Source organism: Hyla sarda, chromosome 3 (genome assembly GCF_029499605.1).
Source record: "Hyla sarda isolate aHylSar1 chromosome 3, aHylSar1.hap1, whole genome shotgun sequence".
NCBI classification, from domain to species: Eukaryota; Metazoa; Chordata; class Amphibia; order Anura; family Hylidae; genus Hyla; species Hyla sarda.
Genome location: NC_079191.1, coordinates 187,842,772 through 187,851,633, shown reverse-complemented (window position 1 = coordinate 187,851,633; position 8,862 = coordinate 187,842,772). Strand labels below are relative to the sequence as shown.

Below are 8,862 nucleotides of genomic sequence, written 5' to 3'. Positions count from 1 at the left end.
ACCCACGAAGCCCCCCTCCCCCTGTTGCCGCCGCTCAAGCCACTTTACCCACCCCACCCCAAAAATCAATTACCAAAATGCAGGGGCGCAGGACAGTCATGAGGCAGCAGCAGCATCTGTCGGGAGGCTGGGCCGGCATGCGGGGCCAGGGAGCCAATGGGCATGCATCCTCTGTGCTCTCAGCTCACTCCCTGCCTGTCTGATTGACAGGCAGGGAGCGAGCGCAGGCTGATTGGCTGACTGAAGTAGGACCGATTGCCCGGCTGCCATCGGTCCTAATTCAGTGGTGACGTCACGGCAGGCTTCAGCCGGCCACTAGGAGGGAGACCCCTAGGGCCGGTTTTCAAATATAAAATAAACTATTTTATTTAAAAAATATATATATTAAAGTATATTAGAGATATATTGTAGTACATAAGTACTACAACATATAAAAAAAAAAAAGGTTGGTAGTGCCCATTTAAGGACCAGGCCCATTTTGGCCTTAACCCCTTAAGGACCAGGCCATTTTACACCTTAAGGACCGGAGCGTTTTTTGCAATTCTGACCACTGTCACTTTAAACATTAATAACTCTGGAATGCTTTTAGTTATCATTCTGATTCTGAGATTGTTTTTTCGTGACATATTCTACTTTAACTTAGTGGTAAAATTTTATGGTAACTTGCATCCTTTCTTGGTGAGAAATCCCAAAATTTGATGAAAAAAATGAAAATTTTACATTTTTCTAACTTTGAAGCTCTCTGCTTGTAAGGAAAATGGATATTCAAAATAAAACATTTTTGGGTTCACATATACAATATGTCTACTTTATGTTTGCATCATAAAATTAATGAGTTTTTACTTTTGGAAGACACCAGAGGGCTTCAAAGTTCAGCAGCAATTTGGAAATTTTTCACAAAATTTTCAAACTCGCTATTTTTCATGGACCAGTTCAGGTTTGAAGTGGATTTGAAGGGTCTTCATATTAGAAATACCCCATAAATGACCCCATTATAAAAACTGCACCCCTCAAAGTATTCAAAATGACATTCAATAAGTGTATTAACCCTTTAGGTGTTTCACAGGAATAGCAGAAAAGTGAAGGAGAAAATGCACAATCTTAATTTTTTACACTCGCATGTTCTTGTAGACCCAATTTTAGAATTTTTGCAATTGGTATAAAGGAGAAAATTTTTACTTGTATTTGAAACCCAATTTCTCTCGAGTAAGCACATATGTCATATGTCTATGTTAATTGTTCGGCGGGTGCAGTAGAGGGCTCAGAAGGGAAGGAGCGATAAATGGTTTTTGGGGGGCATGTCACCTTTAGGAAGCCCCTATGGTGCCAGGACAGCAAAAAAAAACACATGGCATACCATTTTGGAAACTAGACCCCTCGGGGAACGTAACAAGGGGTAAAGTGAACCTTAATACCCCACAGGTGATTCACGACTTTTGCATATGTAAAAAAAAAAAAAATGTTTTACCTAAAATGCTTGGTTTCCCAAAAATTTTACATTTTTAAAAAGGATAATAGCAGAAAATACCCCCCAAAATTTGAAGCTCAATTTCTCCCGATTCAGAAAACACCCCATATGGGGGTGAAAAGTGCTCTGCTGGCGCACTACAGGTCTCAGAAGAGAAGGAGTCACATTTGGCTTTTTGAAAGCAAATTTTACTCTGGGGGCATGTCGCATTTAGGAAGCCCCTATGGTGCCAGAACCGCAAAAAAAAAACCACATGGCATACCATTTTGGAAACTAGACCCCTCGGGGAACGTAAAAAGGGGTAAAGTGAACCTTAATACCCTACAGGTGTTTCACGACTTTTGCATATGTAAAAAAAATAATAAATTTTTACCTAAAATGCTTGGTTTCCCAAAATGTTTACATTTTTAAAAAGGGTAATAGCAGATAATACCCCCCAAAATTTGAAGCTCAATTTCTCCCGATTCAGAAAACACCCCATATGGGGGTGAAAAGTGCTCTGCTGGTGCACTACAGGTCTCAGAAGAGAAGGAGTCACATTTGGCTTTTTGAAAGCAAATTTTACTCTGGGGGCATGCCGCATTTAGGAAGCCCCTATGGTGCCAGAACCGCAAAAAAAAACCACATGGCATACCATTTTGGAAACTAGACCCCTCGGGGAATGTAAAAAGGGGTCAAGTGAACCTTAATACCCTACAGGTGTTTCACGACTTTTGCATATGTAAAAAAAATAAAAATTTTTTACCTAAAATGCTTGGTTTCCCAAAATTTTTACATTTTTAAAAATGGTAATAGCAGAAAATACCCCCCAAAATTTGAAGCCAAATTTCTCCCGATTCAGAAAACACCCCATATGGGGGTGAAAAGTGCTCTGCTGGCGCACTACAGGTCTCAGAAGAGAAGGAGTCACATTTGGCTTTTTGAAAGCAAATTTTGCTCTGGGGGCACGCCGCATTTAGGAAGCCCCTATGGTGCCAGAACCCCAAAAAAATCCCCACATGGCATACCATTTTGGAAACTAGACCCCTCGGGGAACGTAAAAAGGGGTAAAGTGAACCTTAATACCCTACAGGTGTTTCACGACTTTTGCATATGTAAAAAAAATTTTTTTTTTTACCTAAAATGCTTGGTTTCCCAAAAATTTTACATTTTTAAAAAGGGTAATAGCAGAAAATACCCCCCAAAATTTGTAACACAATTTCTCCCGAGTACGGCGATACCCCATATGTGGCCCTAAACTGTTGCCTTGAAATTCGACAGGGCTCCAAAGTGAGAGCGCCATGCGCATTTGAGGCCTAAATTAGGGACTTGCATAGGGGTGGACATAGGGGTATTCTACGCCAGTGATTCCCAAACAGGGTGCCTCCAGCATGCCTGGACAGTCAGTGGCTGTCTGGTAATACTGGGAGTAGTTGTTTTGCAACAGCTGGAGGCTCTGTTTTGGAAACAGTGGCGTACCAGACATTTTTCATTTTTATTGGGGAGGGGGGCTGTGTAGGGGAATGTGTATATGTAGTGGTTTTTACTTTTTATTTTATTTTGTGTAGTGTAGTGTTTTTAGGGTACAGTCGCACGGGCGGGGGTTCACAGTAGTTTCTCGCTGGCAGTTTGAGCTGCGGCAGAAAATTTGCCGCAGCTCAAACTTGCAGCCGGATACTTACTGTAATCCTCCGCCCATGTGAGTGTACCCTGTACGTTCACATTGGAGGGGGGAGAAACATCCAGCTGTTGCAAAACTACAACTCCCAGCATGTAGGGTCTATAAGTGCATGCTGGGAGTTGTAGTTTTGCAACAGCTGGAGGCTCTGTTTTGGAAACAGTGGCGTACCAGACGTTTGTCGTTTTTATTGGGGAGGGGAGGGGGGCTGTGTAGGGGTATGTGTATATGTAGTGTTTTTAACTTTTTATTTTATTGTGTGTTAGTGTAGTGTTTTTAGGGTACAGTCGCACGGGCGGGGGGGTTCACAGTAGTTTCTCGCTGGCAGTTTGAGCTGCAGCAGAAAATTTGCCGCAGCTCAAACTTGCAGCCGGATACTTACTGTAATCCTCCGCCCATGTGAGTGTACCCTGTACATTCACATTGGGGGGGGGGGGGGAACATCCAGCTGTTGCAAAACTACAACTCCCAGCATGTACGGTCTATCAGTGCATGCTGGGAGTTGTAGTTTTGCAACAGCTGGAGGCACACTGGTTGTGAAACACAGAGTTTGGCATGCCCTTTTTGCATGCTGGGAGCTGTTGCTAAGCAACAGCAGGAGGCTGTCACTCACCTCCTGCTGCTGCTGATCGACGCTGCAGGTCAGTCCCGCCACCGTCGTCGCTCCTGGGGCCCCGATCCCAACATTAACGCCGGGGATCGGGGTCCCCAGCACCCGGGGTCGTCTTCCCGCACCCGTTCACGTCCTCCGGAAGAGGGGCGGAGCGGGTGCGGGAGTGACACCCGCAGCAGGCGCCCTGATTGGTCGGCCGGGAATCCGGCCGACGAATCAGGGCGATCGTGAGGTGGCACCAGTGCCACCTCACCCCTGCAGGCTCTGGCTGTTCGGGGCCGTCTCTGACGGCCCCGATCAGCCAGCAATTCCGGGTCACCGGGTCACTGGAGACCCGATTGACCCGGAATCACGGCAGATCGCTGGACTGAATTGTCCAGCGATCTGTGGCCATCGCCGACATGGGGGGGCATAATGACCCCCCTGGGCGATATGCCGCGATGCTTGCTGAACGATTTCAGCAGGCATCGGGCACCGGCTCCCCTCCGGCTAGCGGCGGGGGGCCAGGAATGGACAGGACGTACTCCTACGTCCTCGGTCCTTAAGAACTCGGAAACAGGGGCGTAGGAGTACGTCCATTGTCCTTAAGGGGTTAAAGGGGTACTCCCGTGGAAAAACTTTTTTTTTTTTTAAATCAACTGGTGCCAGAAAGTTAAACAGATTTGTAAATTTCCACTACTTTTTAGGGGCTGTTTACTAAAGAGAAATCCAAAAAAGAAATGCATTTCCTCTGATGTCATGACCACAGTGCTCTCTGCTGACCTCTGCTGCCCATTTTAGGAACTGTCCAGAGCAGGAGAAAATCCCCATAGCAAACATATGCTGCTCTGGACAGTTCCTAAAATGGACAGCAGAGGTCAGCAGAGAGCACTGTGGTCAGGACATCAGAGGAAATGCATTTCTTTTTTGGATTTCTCTTTAGTATACAGCACCTAAAAAGTACTAAAAAAGGATTAAGATTTTTTAATAGAAGTAATTTACAAATCTGTTTAACTTTCTGGCACCAGTTGATTTAAAAAAAAAAAGTTTTCCACGGGACTACCCCTTTAAGCACCAGAGCGTTTTATGCACATCTGACCACTGTCACTTTAAGCATTAATAACTCTGGGATGCTTTTACATTTCATTCTGATTCCGAAATAGTTTTTCGTGACATATTCTACTTTATGTTAGTGTTATATTTTTGTCGATACTTGCATCATTTCTTGGTGAAAAATTTCCAAATTTGATGAAAAAATTGAAAATTTTGAAAAAGGAAAATAGATATTCCAAATAAATTATATATTGACAATATGCCTACTTTATGTTGCCATCATAAAGTTGACATGTTTTTACTTTTGGAAGACATCAGAGGGCTTCAAAGTTCAGCAGCAATTTTCCAATTTTTTACAACATTTTCAAAATCGGAATTTTTCAGGGACCAGTTCAGTTTTGAAGTGGATTTAAAGGGCTTTCATATTAGAAATACCCCACAAATGACCCTATTATAAAAACTGCACCCCTCAAAGTATTCAAATTTTTTACACTCGCATGTTTTGGTAAACCCAGTTTTTGAATTTTTACAAGGGGTAATAGGAGAAAAAGCCCCCGAAAATGTGTATTCCAATTTCTCTCGAGTAAGCACATACCTCATATGTGTATGTCAAGTGATCGGCGGGCGCAGTAGAGGGCTCAGAAGGGAAGGAGCGACAGTGGGATTTTGGAGAGTGAATTTTGCTGAGGGTGCATTCACATACTATTACCAGCAACGGGTTTCACACTGCGGGAAACCTGCTGCGAGTTACGCTACCATTGATTTGAATGAGTCCACAGCCAGTCCGCAATAGTGTCAGATTTGCGGACTGTCCGCGGTCCCATTTAAATCAATGGTAGCGTAACTCGCACCCCTCAAGGCATGTAACAAGGGGTCCAGTGAGGTGTTTGACGACTTTTCGTTAAAGTCGGATGGGTAAATGGAAAAAAAAAATTTGCACTAAAATACTGTTTTTTCCCCAAATTTTACATTTTTACAAGGGGAAAAGGGAGAAAATGCCCCCCAAAATTTGTAACCCCATCTCTTCTGAGTATGGAAATACCCCACGTGTGGACGTCAAGTGCTCTGCTGGCAAACTACAATGCTCAGAAGAGGAGAACCGCCATTGGGCTTTTAGACAGAGAATTTGTTTGGAATGGGAGTCAGGGGCCATGTGCGTTTACAAAGCCCCCCATAGTGCCAGAACAGTGGACCCCTCCACATATGACCCCATTTTGGAAACTGCACCCCTCACAGAATTTAATAAGGGGTGAAGTGAGTATTTACACCCCACTGGCGTTTGACATATCTTTGGAACAGTGGGCTGTGCAAATGAAAAATTAAAATTTTCATTTTCACGGACCACTGTTCCAAAAATGTGTCAGACACCTGTGGGGCGTAAATGCTCACTGTACCCCTTAATACATTCTGTGAGGGGTGTAGTTTCCAAAATGGAGTCCATTGTTCTGTCACTATGGGGGGGGCTTTGTTTTTTCATTTTCCCATCCAACTTTAATAATAATTCTTCAAACACCTGTGGGGTGTTAAGGCTCACTATACCCCTTGTTACATTCTGAGAGGGGTGTAGTTTCTAAAATGGGGTCACATGTGGGTATTTATTTTTTTGCCTTTATGTCAGAACCGCTGTAAAATCAGCCACCACTGTGCAAATCACCAATTTAGGTCTCAAATGTACATGATGCACTCTCACTCCTGAGCCTTGTGTGCCCGCAGAGCATTTTACACCACATATGGGGTATTTCCATACTCAGGAGAAATTGCGTTACAAATTTTGGGGGTCTTTTTTTTTCCTTTTACCGCTTGTGAAAATAAAAAGTATGGGGCAACACCAGCATGTTGGTGTAAAAATTTTAATTTTTTTACACTAACAGGCTGGTGTAGCCCCCAACTTTTCTTTTTCATAAGGGGTAAAAGGAGAAAAAGACCCCCACCTCCTGAGTACGGAAATACTCCATATGTGGCCCTAAACTGTTTCCTTTAAATAGGACAAGGCTCCGAAGTGAGAGAGCGCCATGCGCATTTGAGGACTAAATTAGGGATTGCATAGGGGTATTCTACGCCAGTGATTCTCAAACAGGGTGCCTCCAGCTGTTGCTAAACTCCCAGCATGCCTGGACAATCAGTGGCTGTCCGGAAATGCTGGGAGTTGTTGTTTTGCAACAGCTGGAGGCTCCATTTTTGAAACACTGCCGTATGATAAGTTTTTCATTTTTATTGGGGGGGGGGGGCAGTGTAAGGGGGTGTATATGTAGTGTTTTGCCCTTTATTATGTGTTAGTGTAGTGTAGTGTTTTTAGGGTACTTTTGCACAGGCAGGTTTACGGTGAGTTTCCCACTAGGATTTTGTGCTGAGGCAAAAAATTTGCCGCAGCTCAAACTTGAAGCAGGAAATTCACTGTAAACCCACCCGTGGGAATGTACATTCACATGGGCAGGGGGCCAAACCTCCAGTTGTTTCAAAACTACAACTCCCAGCTTGTACTGACAGACCGTGCAGGCTGGGAGTTGTACTTTTGCAACAGCTGGAGGCACACTGGTTGGAAAACCTTAATTTAGGTTCTGTTACCTAACTCAGTATTTTCCGACCAGTGTGCCTCCAGCTGTTTCAAAACTACAACTCCCAGCATGTACTGATCACCAAAGGTCATGCTGGGAGATGTAGTTATGCAACAGCTGGAGATACACAGCTACAACTCCCAGCATGCCGAGACAGCTGTTTGCTATTTGGGCATGCTGGGATTTGCAGTTTGCAACATCTGGAGGGCTACAGTTTAGAGACCACTGCACAGTGATCTCCAAACTGTAGCCCTCCAGCTGTTGCAAAACTGCAAATCCCAGCATGCCCAAACAGCTGTATGGCCATGCTGGGAGTTGTAGTTTTGCAACATCTGGAGGGCTACAGTTTAGAGACCACTGTATAGTGGTCTCAGGCTGTAGCCCTCCAGATGTTGCTAGGCAACTCACCGGCTTCCGTAGGATCCAAGGAGCCGCATTGCCGCCGTCTGCTGCCGCCGGTCGTCCCCCACTTCCGCCACCAATCATCGCCCGCTGCCGCCGCCGATGGGTGAGTGGACCTTCGGCGCTTGTTCCCCGTCGGTTCCCCGTTCTGCCCAGCCTACTGTGGGTGGATAGATATCAGCAGTCACCCCGGTCCAGTCCCTGCCCGGCGCGCGGCGGGGACCAAAATTCCCACGGACGTACGTGTACGTCCTTGGTCCTTAAGTACCAGGGAGCCAGGACGTACGCATACGTCCGTGGTCCTTAAGGGGTTAAGGCTAGTTTATACTAGTTGTCTCCCGTCCTGATATTCTCCTTGCTGCTAAACATGCTTCTAGTCCTTTTGGCTAAGATCAAGTGTAGTATCTGTTCTTATCAGTTTCATTCCAGTGGCAGTCCACACCGGTGTGGAGTTGGTGGGGATGGGTGCTGCATGGAGGTCGCAGGTGTACCAGGGCGTTTCGGGGCTGGTTCTGAGGAATCAGCCAGCCGGCTGCTCCGATGTGACCTGCTTCCTCCGGGTCTCGCCATGAGGCTGAGAGGGTCTAGAGCTGAGGTACTTTTGTGCCTCGGGGGTGGTGACCCCGAGGAGCCCAAACTCACTGGGTGTACTGGCTTACTGAGTGGAAGCACAGGCACCATAATCTCTTCACCTTGTGGCACTCACCTCTTGATTCCCGGCCTTCTGGCTAGGATCAGAGAAATTTTTATAGATCCGGCCGGATGTCCGGGCAGTATATCTGCACACATTCACTTATTTATTTCTTTTTGTCTCACTGTGTCACTTTTTGCATGTTGTATGTCCACTGGATTTGTCAGGATGCGGTAGCCTTTCTGGGTGTCCCTCCTGGCGGTCTAGGGGAGGTGTATGTGGCCATTAGGTTCCGCACCTCCCTGCAAACACCCCTGGTACTCCTGCATTGGCAGGGTACCTACCGTTATTGGCTCTGCGGGAAGATACCTTGGCTAACGCCAAGGGGGATGCCGGGAACATTTGTGGTCCCTTAGTAGCTTCAGCGAAAAGGGACATCGAACCTGGAACCTTGCAGGTACCTTTTGGTCCAGAGGTGAAGGGTAAGGTTTGTTGGGGGGCCTC

General features: G+C 45.8%; 1 pseudogene; it reads left to right on the top strand.

Moving 5' to 3' along the window:
• The first annotated feature begins 8,093 nt into the window (after window positions 1-8,093).
• LOC130363333 (U2 spliceosomal RNA) lies at window positions 8,094-8,201 on the top strand (annotated as a pseudogene).
• The last annotated feature ends 661 nt before the right edge of the window (window positions 8,202-8,862 follow it).